Source organism: Narcine bancroftii, chromosome 4 (genome assembly GCF_036971445.1).
Source record: "Narcine bancroftii isolate sNarBan1 chromosome 4, sNarBan1.hap1, whole genome shotgun sequence".
NCBI lineage: Eukaryota > Metazoa > Chordata > Chondrichthyes > Torpediniformes > Narcinidae > Narcine > Narcine bancroftii.
In genome coordinates, this window is record NC_091472.1 from 33,380,778 (window position 1) to 33,401,252 (window position 20,475).

Consider the following 20,475-nt stretch of genomic DNA (forward strand, 5'->3'; position numbering starts at 1 on the left):
ATGTCATCGTGAAGAAAGCATATCGGTGCTTCTACTTTCCCAGAAATATGCAGAGGTTTAGTATGACTTCAAAAACCTTGGCAAACTTCTACAGATGTTTGGTGGAAAGTGTGCTGACTAGCTAAATTACGACCTAGAATGGGGGCACTGATACCTCCGAGTGGAAAGCCCTGCAAAAGGTAGTGGACCCAGCTCAGTACATCACAGGTAAAAGTCTGCCTATCATCGAGAAAATTTACATGGAATGTTACTATCAGAGAGCAACAGCAAGCATCAAGGATCCAACACAACCCAGGACATTCTCTGTTCTCGCTGCAGCCATCAGGAAAGAGGTATTGGTGCCACAACACTCCTACAGCCAGGTTCAGGAACAGTTGCTACCCCTCCACCATCTGACTCCTAAACAACAATCAGAGAATCATTTAAGGGGTCTTGCTTTGCACATTATTTATTATTAAATAATTATTTTCTGGATTGCATAGTTTGTTTTCATATATTTCTATGTTTACATTTCTCCCTTTTGTGTAAACAGGTAGTCCCTGACACGACCATAATGGGGACAGAAGGATTGATTGTACCTTAGGTTTTGTCGTAAGTTAGGGAACGGGGACTTTAGGCTGCTGCAGGGAACAGGAACATCAGGCTGTTGGAGGTGGGGGGGGGGGGGGGTGGGGACCTCGGGCTGCCGCTGGGAACAGGGATTTTGGGCTGCTGCCAGGAATGGGGACCACTGCATACAGTACTTTTAATACAAAATATGTGCAATAGTTTTAATAAAGATTATTTAAAAACTTGGTTGTATGTGCGGGTAGACGCAACTCGCGTAGGTTGGAATTAGAAGACTACTGTATATCTTTTCTTGAGTACAGATTTTCACTGCCTGGTCCACAGGAAAATAAATCTCAGGGTTGTATGTGATGTCATGCATGTACACTGACAATAAATCTGAACTTTGAGTAGTCTGCAACATTAAAATAAATGAGAGGAAGCCCAGCCAATCAAAAGGGAGTTATATTGTTTGAAAGTTAAAAAAAAGAGGCCATAATTATGGTTTAGAACTGTCAAAAAGAGGGGGGAAAAAAGATTCTGGATCTCAGTGGACTGCACTGTGTGGCAGACACCATCAGAATGGAGGATTGTGGATGATCAGATCACTTGTGATAAATGATGGGTGTTGACTTGTGTTGAGGTAACTGGGAGGATATTTTCATTGAATTGCTTCAAAGTGGCACGGTCACAATCTGAAAGTAATAAGGAAGAACTTCCCACCATGTTGTTATTTTGGAAAGAAGCTGGAGTGTCTGTTTGTTTCATGAAGTGGGTCTTTCTGTATATCAACTATTAGGAGATGCATTGGAGGAGGGCTGAGTTTTACTGATTGATATGACCAATTAAGCATCAAAAATAAACCAGCTAGAGGAGGAAAATTGTCTCAAGCTTCCCAGGAAAAATGTGAGCATTGAATATAACAGGCTATTTTTTTTTGTGATCACTCTTGCCCAACATTTTCTTCTAGGTAACACTCAAAAATGCTAAAATTGCATTTGCCCTACTAACTATATAGGAAGCTGTCAAACTGAAGCAGCAAATTGTACACTGTGGAGTTATTTTATTGCAAGGTGCTCAAAATTGCATTGGCCATTGTGCCACACTAGTACTCCATTTCAAGACTCACCATTTACTGCAGCAACACAAGTTCCGCCCTTCAAAACAAGCCAAGTTTCCTCCCAGAAATATCCGGTGTTTCATTAATGCTCTCCATTTAAAACAAATCTGTGCTTCATTTGGTCAGTATTGTGAAGCAAATATTGGACCTGCTAACAACCACTGAGATTTCTGCCCTGATGCACACAAAAGGGAGCATTGAGAAATGACAGGAAGAGAACAAAAATGCAGCTAGTCTCAGGAGCATTATTCCTGATGAAGCATTCAAAAATTTAAGAACTTTAAGACTCCTCGAGCCTTTCATGGAACATGCTTGAAGGCTATATTTTCTGTTGCTATATATGCAAGAGGTGAACATAATCCCTTTTGAAGTCAACCTCTTATAGGATATGTGTATACAAGCGCAACTTCTTACACATTCTCTTGCCATAAATATCCCAACGTGCTTTGCAGCTAATTAAGGATATTTGGAGCATATTTTTTTGTAATGTAACGTTCCCCGCTTTGCCTATAAAAAAAGTTCCTTAAATAGGAGTGCAAAGATGACCAGATATACTATTGTAATAATGTTGATTAAAGGACATTCGTCTTCGTTGAAGTCTTGCTGCGAGGTCTTTTACATCCTCCTGATGAGGTCATCAGAGCCTTTACTTATCATTGCACCCAAACAATGGCACATAGGAACCCATTATGCAAAGAATGGGGTTTAGAGTAAAATAGTAGCACTAATTGTATATTTAAATCATCTGAGTGGGTTTTAAGTCATGTTATCTGATGTAGCTATGAACATGAAATAAATGAACCAAAGCTCATACTTTGTAAATATTGAAGCAGGTGAGAACGACTAGAGATAATTATCCCATGAGACCATCATTGTTAAAATGTTGCTTACAGGAAAAGAGCACATTAAAATGGGGTAGCATACTGAATGCATGCGTTCTTCTACTAACATGACCACTGAATGTACTTAAATAATGGTGATTGCAAATTCAAATTGGTCTTGAAGTGCAAAACTAACAGAGAAACTGGTACATACCATTAAGGAGATGGATAAACTTGGGATTATTTCCTCTCTAGAGTATAAGAAACTGGAGGATGGAGTGGAAGGGTGGGGGCAGGGAATGCCACCCAATATAAATTTATAAAATTATGAGGGACATAGATAGAATAGATAATATGCCAGGCATTTTTTAATAAACACACACACACACACACACACACTCACACACACACACACACACACACACACACACACTCACACACACACACAGACACACACACACACACACACACACTCACACACACACACACACACACACACACACAGAGTTGCATAAGCCTGGAACATACAGGCAAGAGAGGTGGTGGAAGTAGATACAATAGCAAAGTTTACAAGACATTTAAACAGAAATAAACAGGCAGGGAATAGAGGGATACAATTCATGTACAGCCAGATGAGATTAGTTAGATTGGCATCATGATCGACATAGATGTGGCAAGAGAACTTGTACTGTTCGATGTTCTAAGTAAGCCATTTTGCCCTTTGAGCCTGCTCTGTCATTCAATCAGATCATAACTTATCTTTTAACTCTGTCACTGTGCAAATTTTACTTCTCTTAATTCCCTTAATATTTAAAACTCTGGGTCTCCATAGCCCTTACAGGGATGGACTGCAAAGATTCCCAACTATCTGGATGAGGAAATGTCTTCTCAATCTTAAGAAGTCTACTTCTTAATTTGAGGCTTTAACCCTTGGTTTAGAAACCCCAGCCAAGGGAAACATCATCCCTGTATCAACATATGATAATTTAGTAAAGTGTAATGAGCTCACTCTCATTCTTTCAAATTCTAGAGAGTGTAGGTCCAGCCTGCTTAGCTTAACAACAAGACAGCTCTCCAAGGCTGTTGAACCTTTGATGCACTCTCTCTTCTCTCTCTCTTTTCTCTCTCTTCTCTCTCTCTCATAATCACATGCCCAGTAAAACTCCATTAATTTGGGAAGCTCAGGATTTGGTTTTGCAGGACAAGATTTTCCATACTATTGGATGTTATTCTTATTACAGGTACACAATCCTTTATCTGGAACCCTTGGATAACAGTGTGTTCTGAATTTCGGATTTTTCCGGATTTCAGAACAAGAGCCAGCTGCCCCAGATTTAAGCCCACCTGAATTGTGCTGCTATATCCACCCCCACCCCCTTCCAGTCGCGCTGCTGTCTCCCCCTTTCGCCCACCCGAGTCGCACTGCCCACCCAAGTCACACTGCTGTCTTCCCCTTGCCCGCCCGAGTCACGCTGCCGTCTCCCCCCCGCCCACCCAAGTCGCAATATTGTCTCCCCCTTCACCCGCCCGAGTCGCGCTGCCATCTCTCCCCCGCCCCATCCCCCTTGCCGGTTTTTGGAGCTTTCCGGATTTTAGATGTTCGGATAAAGGATTGTGTACCTGTACTACCCCAGCACAATTTAAATTCAGATATTTTAAAATATAAACAGTAAAACAACAAATCTCCAATGAATCCAGTCAGTTTCAAGCATGCATGGGAAATAGAGTCAGGAAGGTTTTGAAAGAATATTGGAAACTGAGCTAGCCAAGTTTCAAGGGAGTATCTAGGATATTTTCCTTGGAATGATAGTGGGTGAGGGACCAATAAAAGGAGGGGAGGGACAAGGAGCAGCCAGCATGGAGCAGCCCAGCGAGTGAGTGGAGCAGCGAAAGAGTGGGACTTGGGACTTCCAGGCTTTGACTCAACAGGCTTTAGCGAAAGCAGATGAGGAGAAGAGTAAGCTGTATTATATGCCTTTGTTAATGTTTAATGTAGAATTCAGAGTCATGCCTATGGGGTTAGTGCTCTGTTCTGGGTGTCAGATGTGTGAACCATAGGTGACTTCCACCCTCCCAACAGCCACATCTGTGCCAGGTGCCAAGTTGGGGAACTGGAACTGCAGCTTGATGACTTGCAACTTGTTGGGGAGAGTGAGGTGGTTGTTAGGACCTTCACCCTCCCCAGTGGTTACACCTTCACTGGGTGCACCAGGATGCAGCTCCTTAAGGACCAAATTAGGGGATGGAGTCACAGCATGATGTCCTGTGGTTCGTTAGGGAGAGTGAAGAGGTAATACATTCAAACAAAGAGGTTGTTACCCCTAGACTAGAGGTGTTGGGTAAGTGGGCAAATGTTGGGAGGGACGAAAAACACCAGGATAGTGGAGAGCACCCTCGTAGCTATTCCTCTCAGCAACAGATATATTGTATTGGACGTTATTGAGGGCGATGACCTGACAGAGGATGGCCACAGTGACCAGGTCACTGGTACTATGCCTAGTACTATGGTGCAGAAGGGAAGGAAGAGGAATGCAGTTGTCATCGGGAACTCCATTGTCAGGGGTACAGACAAGGGATTTGTGAGCCTGATAGATTTTTACCCACATGATGTGTTACCTCCCAGGTGCCAAGGCATGAGATATCTCAAATCAGGTCTAAAGTATTCTGAGTGGAGAGGGTGAGCAGCCTAATATCTTTGTACATGTGGGTACCAATGACATAGATAAAAAAAGGGAGGAGGTCCTGAAGAGGGATTACAGTGAGTTAGGTCAACAAGCTGCAGTTCCAGTTCCAAACTCATCTTTAAGGAATTGCATCTCAGTGCAGCTGGTGTAGATATGGCCTTTGGGGAGGGTGGAAGTCACCTATGGTTCCCACATCTGACACCCAGAACAGAACACTAAGGGACCTTGAGGTAGGGAGCCATTAGGTAACAGTGGCTATAATATGGTAAGTTTTAATTTACAATTTGAAAGGGAGAAGGAAAGAAAGTTGGAAGTATCAGTTTTACAGTTGAATAAAGAGGATTATGCAGCTACAAGGGAGGAGCTTGCCAAAATACAATGGAAGGATACCCTGGCTAGGAGAACAGTGGAACAAAAATGGCAGGCATTTCTGGGCATTTTTGAGAAGATACTGGACCAGTTCATTCCAAAGAGGAAGAAAGGTTCTAAGATGAACAAAGAGCAACTGTGGCTGACAAAGGAAGTCAAAAACAGTGTCAAGACCAAGGAGAGGAAGTATAATATAGCAAAGATGAGTGGGAAGCTAGAGGATTGAGAAACCTTCAAAGAACAACAGAAGATAATAAGAAAGCTATACAGGAGGGAAAAAAAAGAGGATTGAGAGTAAACTAGCCAACAATATAAAAGGGGATAATAAAAGCTTCTTTAGGTATGTAAAGATGAAAAAATTAGATAGGACCAAAATTGGGCCCTTAAGAACAGAAACAAGCAAAATTATTATGGAAATGACTGACGAGTTTAACAGATAGTTTGGATCAGATAGGGGGTGGAGGTCCTACAGAATTGATAGAAATTCCAACGGTAAAGTAGGGTTGATGGAAATCCAGATACAGAGCATATGGTCTTGAGTAAATTGAAAGGGCTGAAGGCTGATAAGTCCCCAGGCCCTGATGGACTGCATCCCAGGGTGCTTAGGGATATTGTGGATGCATTGACTGACATTTTACAATGTTCTATAGATTCAATTGAACAACGGAAAATGGCAAAGCAGCAGGTATCGATGGAATCCCCCCAGAGGTCTGGAAGGCTGGCGGCAAAGCTCTGCATACCAAACTGCATGAGTTTTTCATGCTCTGCTGGGACCAAGGAAAGCTGCCTCAGGACCTTCGTGATGCCATCATCATCACCATGTACAAAAACAAAGGTGAGAAATCAGACTGCTCAAACTACAGGGGAATCACACTGCTCTCCATTGCAGGCAAAATCTTCACTAGGATTCCCCTTAATAGACTAATACCTAGTGTCGCCGAAAATGTCCGCCCAGAATCAGAGTGTGGCTTTCGCGCAAACAGAGGAACTACTGACATGGTCTTTGCCCTCAGATAGCTCCAAGAAAAGTGCAGAGAACAAAACAAAGGACTCTACATCATCTTTGTTGACCTCACCAAAGCCTTTGACACCGTGAGCAGGAAAGGGCTCTGGCAAATACTAGAGTGCCTCGGATGCCCCCCCAAGTTCCTCAACATGGTTATCCAACTGCACGAAAACCAACAAGGTCGGGTCAGATACACCAATAAGCTCTCCGAACCCTTCTCCATTGACAACGGCATGAATCAAGGCTGCGTCCTCACACCAACCCTCTTTACTATCTTCTTCAGCATGATGCTGAAACAAGCCATGAAAGACCTCAACAATGAAGACGGTGTTTACATCTGGTACTGCATGGATGGCAATCTCTTCAATCTGAGGCACCTACAAGCTCACACCAAGACACAAGAGCAACTTGTCCGTGAACTACTCTTTGCAGATGATGCCGCTTTAGTTGCCCATTCAGAGCCAGCTCTCCAGCGCATGACGTCCTGTTTTACGGAAACTGCCAAAATGTTTGGCCTGGAAGTCAGCCTGAAGAAAACTGAGGTCCTCCATCAGCCAGCTCCCCCCCACATCTCCATCGGGCACACAGAACTCAAAACAGTCAACCAGTTTACCTACCTCGGCTGCACCATTTCATCTGATGCAAGGATCGACAAAGAGTTAGACAACAGACTTGCCAAGGCAAATAGCGCCTTTGGAAGACTACACAGAGTCTGGAAACACAACCAACTGAAAAACCTCACAAAGATTAGCATATACAGAGCCGTTGTCATACCCACACACCTGTTCGGCTCCGAATCATGGGTCCTCTACCGGCATCACCTACGGCTCCTAGAACACTTCCACCAGCGTTGTCTCTGCTCCATCCTCAACATTCATTGGAGCGACTTCATCTCCAACATCGAAGTACTCAAGATTGCAGATGCCGACAGCATCGAATCAACGCTGCTGAAGATCAAACTGCGCTGGGTAGGTCACGTCTCCAGAATGGAGGACCATCGCCTTCCCAAGATCGTGTTCTATGGTGAGCTCTCCACTGGCCACCGAGACAGAGGTGCACCAAAGAAGAGGTACAAGGACTGTTTAAAGAAATCTCTTGGTGCCTGCCACATTGACCACCGCCAGTGGGCTGATTTCGCCTCCAACTGTGCATCTTGGTGCCTCACAGTTCGGCGGGCAGCAACCTCCTTTGAAGAAGACCACAGAACCCACCTCACTGACAAAAGACAAAGGAGGAAAAACCCAACACCCAACCCCAACCAACCAATTTTCCCTTGCAACCGCTGCAACCGTGCATGCCTGTCCCGCATCGGACTTGTCAGTCACCAGCGAGCCTGCAGCAGACTTGGACATACCCCTCCATAAATCTTCGTCCGCGAAGCCAAGCTAAAGAAGAAGAAAATAGATTCAGGAGATGTGCCTGTGGATTGGAGGGTGGCAAATGCTGCGCTGCTTTTTAAAAAGGGAGGGAGAGAGAAAGAAAACAGGCAATTACAGACCGGTTGGCCTGATGTCAGTATGGGGAAAATATTAGAATCGATTATAAAAGAAGCAATAACAGAACACTTAGACATAAATAATAGTATCATTACAAGTCAGCATGGATTTCTGAAGGGAAAAATAATGCTTGACTAATCTTCTGAAAGGTTTTGAGTATGTGATGAAGAGGGTGGACATGGGAGAGCCAGTGGATGTGGTGTATTTGGACTTTCAGAAGGCTTTTGATAAGGTCCTGTATAGGAGATTAGTTGGCAAAATCAGAGAGCACGGTATTGGAGGTAGGGTGCTGACATGGATAGAAAATTGGTTGACAAACAGGAAACAAAGAATAGAGATTAACAGGTCACTTTTGGGATGGCAGGATATATCAAGTGGGGTCCTGCAGGGCTCAGTGCAAATCGCATGTTGGCCTTTATAAAAATGGGAACAGAGTATAGGAGTAAAGATGTCCTTCCACAGTTGTACAGGGCCATGGTGAGACCATATCGAGAGTATTGTGTCCAGTTCTTGTCTCCTAATTTGAGGAAGGGCATTCTCGCTATTGAGGGAGTGCAGCGTAGGTTCACAAGGTTACTTCCCAGGATGGCGGGATTGACTTGTGCCAAAAGGTTGGATAAACTGGGGTTGTACATGTTGGAATTTAGAAGGAATTTAGGAGATATGATTGAGATATAAGATTATTAAGAGAATGGACACGATAGAAACTGATTACATGTTCCCGATGTTGGGGGAGACTTGGACTAGAGGCTATAGTTTAAGAATACAGACAAGGCCCTTGAGGACAGAGAAGTTTTTTTTAACCCAGAGAGTTGTTTTTTTGATTTTTTTTTTAATTTTTATTTTTCACACTATCAACCATATTGACCAAGATACATACAGACATTTTTCTTCTTAAATATATACAGTGTCATTTTCTCCCCCTTTTCCCCCCTCCCTCCCCTCCCTCCCTCACCCACTTCCCCATTTATTTGAAGTTCAATCTATAAGATACATTAAACCCATTAAAAAATGTTGTCACTTAATAAAAATAAACAAGAAATTTTATTGAGTCAGTTCTTTTCATTATCTTCTCCTTCTGTCATTTTAGGTGGTGGAAGTCCATGGTAGGATTTCTCTATTGTATTTCATGTGTGGCTCCCATATTTGTTCGAATATTGTAATGTTATTTCTTAAATTATATGTTATTTTTTTTCTAATGGAATACATTTATTCATTTCTATGTTCCATTGTTGTATTCTCAAGTTGTCTTCTAATTTCCAGGTTGACATAATACATTTTTTTGCTACAGCTAGGGCTATCATAACAAATCCTTTTTGTGCTCCATCCAAATCAAGTCCAAATTCTTTGTTTCTTATACTACTTAGGAGGAAGTTCTCTGGGTTTTTTGATATATTGCTTTTTGTGATTTTATTTAATATCTGGTTTAGATCTTCCCAAAATTTTTCCACTTTCTCACATGTCCAAATTGCATGAATTGTTGTTCCCGTTTCCTTTTTACAGCGAAAACATCTGTCTGATACTGTTGGGTCCCATTTATTTAACTTTTGAGGTGTAATATATAGCCTGTGTATCCAGTTATATTGTATCATACGTAACCTCGTATTTATTGTATTTCTCATAGTTCCGGAGCATAGCTTCTCCCATGTTTCATTCTTTATTTTTATGTTTAGATCTTGTTCCCATTTTTGTTTAGGTTTACTGTTTGTTTCCTTGTTCTCCTTTTCTTGCAGTTTGATGTACATGTTTGTTACAATTTTTTAAATTATCATTGTGTCTGTAATCACATATTCAAAATTGCTTCCTTCTGGTAACCTCAGACTGTTTCCCAATGTCTCCTTCAAGTAGGTTTTCAGTTGGTAGTGTGAGTTATATTATATTTATCCTTCATTTGTTGAAAGGATAATAATTTATTTCCCTAAAAACAATTTTCTATTCTTTTGATCCCTTTTCTCTCCCATTCTCTAAAGGAAAGGTTATCTATTGTGAAAGGGATTCGCTGATTTTGCGTCAATATTAGTTTTGGTAGTTGGTAATTTGTTTTATTCCTTTCTACATGAATCTTCTTCCAAATGTTGAGCAGATGATGCAATACCGGTGAATTCCTACATTGCACCAATTTTTCATCCCATTTATATATTATATGTTCAGGTATCTTCTCCCCTATTTTATCTAGTTCTAATCTGGTTTTTCCCTTGTTTGATAAAAATCTGATAGGTATCTTAATTGTGCGGCTCTATAATAATTCTTAAAGTTTGGTAGTTGTAAGCCTCCTTGTTTGTACCATTCTGTTAATTTATCTAGTGCTATCCTCAGTTTCCCCCCTTTCCATAAGAATTTCCTTATTATTTTCTTTAACTCCTTGAAGAATTTCTCTGTTAGGTGTATTGGTAATGACTGAAATAGGTATTGTATCCTTGGGAAAATGTTCATTTTAATACAGTTTATCCTTCCTATCAGTGTTAGTGGTAAGTTTTTCCAATGGTCTAAGTCGTCTTGTAATTTTTTTTATTAATGGATGGTAATTTAGTTTATATAGATGGTCGAGGTTTTTAGTTAGTTGTATACCTAGGTATCGCATTGCTTGTGTTTGCCATCTAAATCGCGATTCTTTCTTAAACTTTGTGAAATCCGCATTATTCATTGGCATTGCTTCACTTTTATTTGTGTTGATCTTGTACCCCGATACTTCTCCATATTCCTTCAATTTCCTATGTAATTTTTTTATTGATATTTCTGGTTCTGTTAAGTATATTATAACGTCATCTGTAAATAGATTGATTTTATATTCCTTCTCTTTTATTTTTATCCCTCTTATTTTATTTTCTGTTCTTATCAGTTCTGCTAGTGGTTCTATAGCTAACGCGAGCAGTGAGGGAGATAGTGGACATTCCTGCCTTGTTGATCTGCTTAAGTTAAATTGTTTTGATATATATCCATTTACTGTCACTTTCGCCAATGGCCCCTTATATAATGCTTTAATCCAATTAATATATTTCTCTGGTAGGCTGAATTTTTGTAGTACTTTGAATAAATAATTCCATTCTACTCTGTCAAAGGCCTTCTCTGTGTCTAAAGCAACCGCTACTGTTGGAGTTTTATTTCTTTCTACTGCATGAATTAAGTTAATAAATTTACAGATATTGTCTGTTGTTTGTCTTTTTTTAATAAATCCAGTTTGGTCTAGATTTACTATTTTTGGTACATAGTCGGCCAATCTGTTTGCTAATAATTTAGCTATTATCTTATAATCTGTGTTAAGTAGAGATATTGGTCTATATGACACTGGTGCAAGTGGATCTTTCCCTGTCTTTGGTATTACTGTAATTATTGCTGTTTTGCAAGAATCTGGTATGCTTTGTGTTTTATCAATCTGGTTGATTACTTCCAGGAGGGGAGGAATTAATAAGTCTTTAAATGTTTTATAGAATTCTATTGGGAATCCATCCTCTCCTGGTGTTTTATTGTTCGGTAGTTTTTTTAATATCTCCTGAAATTCTTCCATTTCAAATGGTTTTATTAATTTATTTTGCTCCTCTGTTTGTAATTTCGGTAGTTCAATTTTAGTTAGAAATTCATCTATTTTGTCTTCTTTCCCTTCGTTTTCAGTTTGATATAGTTGCTCGTAGAATTTCCTGAAGTTTTCATTGATCTCCGTTGGATTATATGTAATTTGTTTGTCCTTTTTCCTTAATGCCAATACCATTCTTTTAGTTTGTTCTGTCTTAAGCTGCCACGCTAGAATTTTGTGCGTTTTTTCTCCTAGCTCATAATATTTCTGTTTTGTCTTCATTATGTTCTTCTCCACCTTATATGTTTGTAGTGTTTCATATTTTATTTTTTTATCTGCCAATTCTCTTCTTTTAGTTGTATCTTCCTTCATTGCTAATTATTTTTCTATATTTGTTATTTCCCTTTCCAACTGTTCTGTTTCCCGATTGTAGTCCTTCTTCATCTTAGTTACATAACTTATTATTTGCCCTCTGATGAACAGTTTCATTGCATCCCATAGTATAAACTTATCTTTCACTGATTCTGTATTTATTTCAAAGTACATTTTAATTTGTCATTCAATGAATTCTCTAAAATCCTGTCTTTTAAGTAGCATGGAGTTTAATCTCCATCTATACATTCTTGGTGGGATGTCCTCTAGCTCTATTGCCAATAACAGGGGTGAGTGGTCTGATAATAGTTTAGCTTTATATTCTGTTTTCCTAACTCTCCCTTGAATGTGGGCTGATAACAGGAATAGGTCTATCCTTGAGTATGCTTTGTGTCTACCCGAATAATATGAATATTCCTTTTCCTTTGGGTGTTGTTTCCTCCATATATCCAAAAGTTGCATTTCTTGCATCGATTTAATTATAAATTTGGTTACTTTGTTCTTTCTGTTAGTTTTTTTTCCAGTTTTATCCATGTTTGAGTCCAAATTAAGGTTAAAATTCCCTTGCGTATCTGCTATCTTCAAAAAGATATCTTGCTTAAAGTTTTGATCTTCTTCATTAGGTGAATATACATTGAGTAAATTCCAAAATTCTGAATATATCTGACATTTTATCATTACATATCTCCTTCTGGATCTATGATTTCTTCTTCTATTTTGATTGATACATTTTTATTGATTCATATAGCTATTCCTCTTGCTTTTGAATTATATGATGCTGCTGTTACCTGCCCTATCCAATCTCTCTTTAATTTCTTGTGTTCCACTTCAGTTAGATGTGTTTCTTGTACGAATGCTATATCAATTTTTTCTTCTTTCAGTAAATTTAACAGTTTCTTCCTTTTGATTTGGTTATGTATTCCATTAATATTTAAAAAGTCATATAATTCAACATAGTCATTTCATACTTTGTTTATCTTTCCTTTCTGTTTCCTCATCACCACCTTCCCTTCTTATCCATTTCTGCTTTCTTTTTTTGAACACATTATAAGACAACATTTCTAAAACATAAAATATTTCCACTATTCTCATATCTAAAATTAGTCCCTCCCCTTTCTGAGTTGCCCTTTGTCCCTTGTCGGCCAACCACATCTCCCCTCTCCATTTGGATTTGCGAATCCGCTCACAAGCATCAACTGATTTCGCAGTGACTGTTATTCTTCCCCACCCAGCCCCCCCCAGAAAAGATTTTAATCTTCATATATAATAAAGGTCACTCTCTTAATTCCCTCCTTACTTCCTTTCTTTCCCTTCTTAGTTCTTACTTATACTCTATTTCTATATATATATATATATATATATATAAAATTTGTTGTCATTTTTGTTCTTGTTACATCTCTTAATCTCTCTGTCTGTTTTGTAGTTGTTCTGCAAATTTTCGTGCTTCTTCCGGATCCGAGAATAGTTTGCTTTGCTGCCCCGGAATAACTATTTTAAGTACCGCTGGGTATTTTAACATAAATTTATAACCTTTTTTCCATAGGGTCATTTTTGCTGCATTGAACTCCTTCCTCTTCTTCAGAAGTTCAAAACTTATATCTGGATAGAAAAAAAATTTTTGACCCTTGTATTCCAGTGGTTTTTTGTCTTCTCTTATTTTTTCATTGCTTCTCCAATATATTTTCTCTTGTCGTATATCTTAGGAATTTTACTAGAATGGATCTTGGTTTTTGTTGCGGTTGTGGTTTGGGGGCTAATGTTCTGTGTGCCCTTTTTATTTCCATTCCTTCCTGTAATTCTGGCATTCCTTGGACTCTGGGGATCCATTCTTTTATAAATTCTTTCATATTTTTGCCTTCTTCATCTTCCTTAAGGCCCACTATCTTTATATTTTTTCTCCTATTATAGTTTTACATTATATCTATCATCTGAGTTAACAGCTCCTGTGTTTCTTTAACTTTTTTATCAGATTCTTCTAATTTCTTTTTTAAGTCTTCTACCTCCATTTCTACGGCTGTTTCTCGTTCTTCCACCTTGTCTACTCTTTTTCCTATATCTGACATGATCATCTCTAATCTATTCATTTTTTCTTCTGTACTTTTTACTCTTTTTATTTCACTGAATTCTTGTGACTGCCATTCTTTTACTGTTTCCATATATTCTTTAAAAAAATATATATCCATGTACTTGCCCTTCCCTTCATCTTCCATTTCTCTGTGTTCTTCCTCCTCTTCTTCTGTGTCTACTCCAGGATCTGTGTCCTTCACCTCTGTCTCTTCTGATCTTCTTGTTGGGTTGTTTATTTTATTTTGTTGGGTATTCTTGTTCTTCTTATTTTTATTTGAAGTGTCTTGGTGTTGGTCTTCTTCCTCTGGGTTGGTCATCTGTTGTTTCTTTGATTTCCTATTTTTATTCACATCCTTCTTGTTCTCATTATTTTCTATGTTTTCCTGTTGAGAGACTTGCTGTTGTGTTGTAGTTGTCTGTTTCAGCTGTGGAGATTTACTCCTCAGCTGGTCCCCCCTCCTGTCGGTGTTATTTTTTGTCTTGCACATTGCGCATGTGCGAGGATTCACGCATGCGCGGTTGCGCACTTTTGTTTGGCTCCGTGAGCCATTTTTGTAATCCTGAGTTCGGGGTTTCCACTGACCTCAGGGAGCGGGCTTCTCTCTCCACGGCGGGTCTCCTCGTACCGGTAAGGCCTTCACCTTCCTCCTCTGACGTCCTTCCTTCTTCTTTTCTTCCCGTTATTTTTGGTTTTTCTTTCTTCGCTGCCATTTTCTCCACACTTTCACTTTTTTATGGTTTTTATGTTTGTGCCTTTGTTTTATCTCTATCTTTTTTGTACTTTTCTGGAGAGGGCTGGAGTTCCCCTACCGGGCACTACTCCATCACGTGACTCCTCCAACCCAGAGAGTTGTTGATCTGTGGAATGCTTTGCCACAGAGGGTGGTAGAGGTGGGTTCTCTGGATAAATTCAAGAGGAAGTTAGATGAGGTTCTTGTGGACAGGGGAATTAAGGGTTATGGGGAGAAGGCAGGGACAGGGTTCTGATAGTGGAAGATCAGCCATGATCTAAATGAATGGCAGTGCTGGCTCAATGGGCCAAATGACCTACTCCAACACCTATTGTCTATTGCATGATCAGACTAAACACAGGAACCAGAGTCCCAGTTAATCAAAGAAAACATGGGAGCCAAAGGCTAAGAACACATGGGAGCCAGAGGGAGTACTTGGGATCAGTACTATGACCCAGATGCCCAACCATTGGGATTTCCAAATAGTAATGTAATGGATTTTACTGTTTATTCTTCCTTGGGTGAATATTAATCCATGCAATATTCCAGTTTGGGCTTCACCATGGCCCTACAGAATTGCTCAAGAGGTCAAATCCTTTTGCATCAAAGGCCAACCTACTGGCTGTCTTTCCAATTGCTAACTGAACTTGTACGTTAACATTCAGTGGTTTGTATACAAAGACACCCAGGTCCCTTAGAACACCAACACTTTTCAATCACTTACCATTGAAACTTAAACTTTTTTTCCTCTCCAGAATTGAGGCTGGAATGACCAAGTTTTTTCTTTTCTCAACTTTTATATTTTTTCTCCAGAATTGAGGCTGGAATGACCAAGTTTTTTTCTTTTCTCAACTTTTATATTTTTTCTCCAGAATTGAGGCTGGAATGACCAAATTTTTTTTCTTTTATCAACTTTTACATTTTTTCTCCAGAATTGAGGCTGGAATGGCCAAGTTTTTTTTTCTTTTCTCAACTTTTATATTTTTTCTCCAGAATTGAGGCTGGAATGACCAAGTTTTTTTCTTTTCTCAACTTTTATATTTTTTCTCCAGAATTGAGGCTGGAATGACCAAGTTTTTTTCTTTTCTCAACTTTTATATTTTTTCTCCAGAATTGAGGCTGGAATGACCAAGTTTTTTTCTTTTCTCAACTTTTACATTTTTTCTCCAGAATTGAGGCTGGAATGACCAATTTTTTTTCTTTTCTCAACTTTTATATTTTTTCTCCAGAATTGAGGCTGGAATGACCAAGTTTTTTTCTTTTCTCAACTTTTATATTTTTTCTCCAGAATTGAGGCTGGAATGGCCAAGTTTTTTTCTTTTCTCAACTTTTACATTTTTTCTCCAGAATTGAGTCTGGAATGACCAAGTTTTTTTTCTTTTCTCAACTTTTATATTTTTTCTCCAGAATTGAGGCTGGAATGACCAAGTTTTTTTCTTTTCTCAACTTTTACATTTTTTCTCCAGAATTGAGGCTGGAATGACCGAGTTTTTTTTCTTTTCTCAATTTTTATATTTTTTCTCCAGAATTGAGGCTGGAATGGCCAAGTTTTTTTCTTTTCTCAACTTTTATAATTTTTCTCCAGAATTGAGGAAGGAATGGCCAAGTTGTAATGAGCACTAAAACTATTCCTTTTATTATCTTGAACCTCTCATTGCTGCATTCTTGATGTCCCTCCTCTGAAGTACCTAGAAAGGAAATAGATGATATTTCCTAAATTGTTAACATAAAATATTTTCAATAAATTTCTGAAGTTAGCTTTATTGAATTAAGATCAGGACCTATTCAGGAGGATAACAATCTGTGAACTAAAGAAATTTGTACAGTCATGCTGGTTTATGAAATAAGCCAACACCATTGGGCTAAAGCTTATTTTCCAATTGATATTCTAGATTTAATGGTAAGATAAAATTATTCCACATATTGTATTTTCCTAATTGAGTGTCATAAATTATCAAATTGGGCCTAAATTAAAGGGTTCTTTCAATTTCCTGCAGATGTATCAGCAGAAAATAGCAGTTCCTGAAATGTTTCAAGGTCTTGCCAGAGGAACTCCATGAAAACTTTAGGCAGTTGTCTGTGGTTGTTTGAAATTAACTTGTTTCTACCCTCAAGTCAGTATTTTTTTGAAAGCCAATTTGAATCAGCCTTGCAAAACACATTAAGCTCAGTAGAGTAATCTATAAAGCTGGAACGAAAGATCCACTGCCTGGCTCTGCCAATTCAAGTGCACCATCAGTCAGGATGCATGACTTCTGATGCAAATTCCATTAGAATATCGAAAAAGAGGTCAGGCTAACATTTGTAATCAAGCTCCTTCGCCCACTATGAATGGCTCCAAGCATTCTGGGAGCAGGGCAAAGATGGGGAGCAAGCACAACAGAAGAACACAGCTGATTTGGTGCTTTTTAAAAAGTGTTATTCATGCTGTGCGTTCTCAGTGCCAAGGCCGTGGTCAAATGTTCTAAATATTCATTTTTTTTTCTCCAAAGAATGCAATACTTGAGAACACTTGAAAAGAATGCAAAACATTAAACTACATTTAAAAAAAATATCTGAATTAACTGATACTTACTTTTCTCCTTCGCAGCCATTCTTGTCCCTTTAACTAAATGGTCTAACTTGCACAGGCTCATGAGGCAGACAATGAACTGTTGAAGGAACTAGCCACATCCATGGGTAGAAATAGCCAGTCAAAATTTTGGGTCAAGACCCTTTGTAGAGATCAAAGTAAAAATGGGGTGATATTACATATATTAAAGGGTAAATAAGCTGGGGAGATGCCAAAAGGTGAGCAGGTATTGGACAGAGATGAAGAGACTACTGCCTGACCCACTGAGTTCCTTCAGCAGTTGTCTGTTCAAGGTTCCAGCATCTGTAGTTTTGTATTTTCCTAGATTGAACTGTTTCAGCAGCTTTGCTTCTGCCATTTAGAGTCCCTGAAGAGTCAATTGTTGGAGTCTAGTCAATTTCAAATAACTGACAAATTGTGGTCAGGCTATTTGTGTGGGACACCTGAAGCTGGTGGTAATTCTCCATAAGGTTGAAATTCAGTAGCAATCTTCAACTCTATTAACCATCTTCTTTCATCTTAATTTTTTTAAATCATTTCAACTGAAGCCTCTGAATTTGTAATTTCTTGGCAATTTCTATGTAAACAAAGAATATCCCAGCTGGTCTTAATCAACATTCTCCCACTGAAGGTTGCAGTTTCTCTACATCTACTCCATAGATTGGAGACTCCACCATCTGCAAGTTCTTCTCCATAAAAAACATGATGCTTGGAAGAATGTAGGTCTTAATTTTTGGACGTTGGAATTAAACCCTGGACCTCCCCGATCAATAGAGCTGTGGAATTCATCCTGACTACACTTTCAATGCTACAACCCTACACAAACAAGGCTCCTCAACTCTTCCTTCACTCCATCGATGACTACTTTGGTGCTGCCTCATGTACCCATAATGAGCTTATTGACTTCATCTACTTTTCAGCCAATTTCCACCCTGACCTCACATTCACTTGGTCCATCTCTAGCAATGCTCTCCTTTTCCTCCTTCTCTCTGTCTCCACCTCAGGAGACAAACACTTGAACAACATCTTCTATAAACTCACCAACTCCCACGGCTACCTTGATTACACCTCTTCCCACCCTGTCCCCTCTCCATTCTCTTCTTCCATCTCATCTGCACCCGGGATGAGGACTTCCATACATGATCATCAAAGGTACCCTCCTTCTTCAAACCAAGTGGTTTTCCCTCTACCACCATCAAATCAGCACTCACCAGCTCATTGGCCCTGGCACCCTCCAGCCCCACAAGCAACAAGGACAGAATTCCTCCTGTCCTCACCTACCACTCCACCAGCCACCACATCTAACACATCATCCTCCACCATTTTTGCCACCTACTACATGATCCCACCACGAGACACCTTCTACAGGGACCGCTCCCTCTGTGACTCCCTTGTCCACTCCTCCCTCCCCATCAACCATCCCCTCGGTACCTACACCTTTGACCGCAGGAAATGCTCCACTTGCGCCCACATCTCCTTCCTCACCAAACAGTCACTTGTGAATCTGCAAGGGTCATCTACTGCAACCGGAGCTCCTGTGGTGGTCCCCTCGACATCGGTGAGACGGGACGCAGATGGGAGATTGCTTTGTCGAGCACCTCGGCTTTGTCTGCCGCAACAGCGTGGATCTCCCAGGGGTCACCCCTTTCAATTCTCCATGCACTCCCACCTCGAAGGGCGTGAACTGCGCTGAGACCGCCCGTCACTGTCCGACTGGGCACCCTCCCACCAGATGGCATTAACATCCACTTCTCTGGCTTTTGTCAGCCACCTCCACCTGTCAATTCTTACCTAGTCCCTGATCATATCCAATTAACACCTTTTGTTGGTCTGGATTCCAACCCATTGTTTGAATGCTGAGATTTCCTGCTTTTGGCTTATTCTACTTATTCCCCGATGGGGTCAGGTCCAAAACATGGCAGAATATTAACTGGAAGACGCTGAAAAGACCGGCTAAGTTCCTCTAGCACTTCAGTGCGTTTTTACGGACAGTGGAAGAATCCAGATAATCTTGCAATTCATTCACAATTTTAAAAAAAATCTCATGCACAGGTTTAATCTTCTAAACTCATTGGAATTTGTTTGAATCCCTTCTTCACATGACTTTTCCTGCAAATAACATTTCCAACTATCAACTGCCCACTTCGCTGGAGGGTTCATTGTCGTGTCTGGAATCGATGCCGACCTTAATTTTAAAGCAAGATCACGTTTGAAGGTTTCAAATTGCGGTCCGGGGTGAACGAAATGTGCAAACCGTTCACCTTGCACGCACCGCCCGGGAAGGGCTGGGAAGCCCTTCCCGACCCCGGCAGGCGGGCACGCGCGCGCGCGCGCCCAGGTGATTGGAGCAGCGGGGCTCGGAGCACGCGACGGTTCGGGACCGCAGAGCCCTCTCTGCAACAAGCCAGCGCCAAGTCGAAGGGCCAACGGACCAAGGCAATTAAATAAAGGAGGAGAGCCAAATGGCTTCTCCGGTGGCTTACCTTGCCTTCTTGATCCATTGCAACCTTATCTATTCTTCCTCGTGGCCAACTTCTCCTCACTGCCCGAAGATCTGTCGCTGCTCCGCTCGCTTTATCAAATGCACCAAGGAAACGGCGGCCGGTGTCCCAGCGGCGATTTCACGCGGCTACTCCGCTCTGTAAGTATTTGGCGCCTTTCCTCCAGACAGGCTTGTTGAAGGGTTGGAGTTGTTCATTCTCAATGGAAAGTCAACTGCGCACAGGTCCTGATTGTACAGCTCCCACGCCTCACAAAGTCGGGTTGCCCGTGTGCTCTTTGGTTTGTGAATCTCCTGTCCGGGCGTTGGTACATGGTTGGCTACTTGTTGCACTGGTCTGGGTGGAGGATGTGGGAAGGATGGGTCCTCTTGTTAAACTCGCTGGTTTCACACACACACACACACACATCTCTCTCTCCTCCTCTCCCCCCCCCCCTCTCTCTCTCACACACACACTCACCCACCCCTCTCTCTCTCTCCCCCCTCTCTCTCTCTCACTCTCACACACACACTCACCCCTCTCTCTCTCCCCCCCTCTCCCCCTCTCTCTCTTACTCACTCACTCTCTCTCACACACACACCCCCTCTCTCTCGCTCTTCTCTCTCCCCCCCTCTCTCTCCCCTCTCTCTCTCACTCACTCACTCACTCTCTCACACACACACCCCCCCTCTCTCTCTCT

At 40.7% G+C, this 20,475-nt stretch overlaps 1 long non-coding RNA gene across 5 annotated transcripts in view; it reads right to left on the reverse strand.

Moving 5' to 3' along the window:
* Positions 1–20,210, reverse strand: part of LOC138760441 (uncharacterized) — a 217,856-nt gene extending 197,646 nt beyond the window's left edge. For all 5 annotated transcript variants that reach the window (XR_011355608.1, XR_011355606.1, XR_011355605.1 and 2 more), the window contains exons 1-2: positions 19,779–20,210; positions 15,448–16,411 (exon numbers count right to left, since the gene is read on the reverse strand). This is a non-coding gene — a long non-coding RNA (uncharacterized lncRNA). The remainder of the gene's footprint in view (positions 1–15,447; positions 16,412–19,778) is intronic.
* Positions 20,211–20,475: the final 265 nt, after the last annotated feature.